A 1,122-nucleotide genomic window follows, 5' to 3' on the forward strand; every position below is an offset into this window, starting at 1 on the left:
AAATCCGCCTGCCTGTGCCTCCCAAGTGCTGGAATTAAAGGCGTGTGCCACTACGCCCATGCCAATAGTTTTCAAACTGAACCCAGCATATTTACTTATGGGTCTTACCTATTTATTTATTTATTTATTTATGGTCAGTGCTGGGGGTCAGGGCAGAATATGTCCCAGGCAAGTGCTTGTCCTGTGAGTTACACCTCAACCCACACTTTACTTTTTGAGACAGAGTCACATTAAATTATTCGAAGTGGCCTGTATACCAGACACTGTAGTTCCTGTAACTTTTAATCCAAGTCGGGCTACTTAATTGTGCTTCATTTGACACACATCCAAATAGAAACAAAACACAAACGTAATGTAGATGCTGGGTTCTGAGGGCCATTAGTGAGTGGTTCTAATCTAAACCTTTACCATTTGAGATTACCGCGGAGAGCCAAATTTGCAAAACTCCTCAGAGAACTGGGAGTTCCATCAATGAACAGCCACCGGAGACCTCATCTTGGACATTAGCAACACCCCTAATTCCCTAAGTACAAACTTGCCAACCTCTGGCACCAAACAAATGCTACCGACATTCATGTGTCAGCATGTTCACAAAGGAATCTGCCCCAGAGAGTTACCTCAAAGGACAGGCAGCTAAGGCCATCTTAGCAATGCATACATTTAAATGGGCCTATGGTGCTCCAAAGGGGAGAGAGGCAAAGCCTCAGAAGCCCCCCCCCCCCAAATCAGGCAAGAGGAGTGAAGTCCTAAACGCTTGCTCGCTTACTCGCTCTTACCATTTAGCAAGGCATGAAACCTGTAGACCCTCAAGTTGGCCAAAGGGGCTGCAGTTAGGAGAGGAACAAAGACTGCACATCCCATAACCAAACGTCAGGAAGGAAGGTAGCCCCAGGGGAACTCAAGAGGCCGGAGAGGTGGCTCAGCAGTTAGCAACACTGGCTGCTCTTCCAGAGGACTGGGTTCAACTCCCAACACGCACATGGTAGCTCACAACTGTCCCAGTTCCAGGGTATCTGACGCCCTCACACAGGCAGAACACCATTTAAAACTAACAACCAATAAAAAAATCAAACCAAACCAAACCAAACCAAACAACCGCAGCAGCAACAACAAACCCAAGAC

Source organism: Mus pahari, chromosome 14 (assembly GCF_900095145.1).
Source record: "Mus pahari chromosome 14, PAHARI_EIJ_v1.1, whole genome shotgun sequence".
In the NCBI taxonomy this organism is placed as follows: Eukaryota; Metazoa; Chordata; class Mammalia; order Rodentia; family Muridae; genus Mus; species Mus pahari.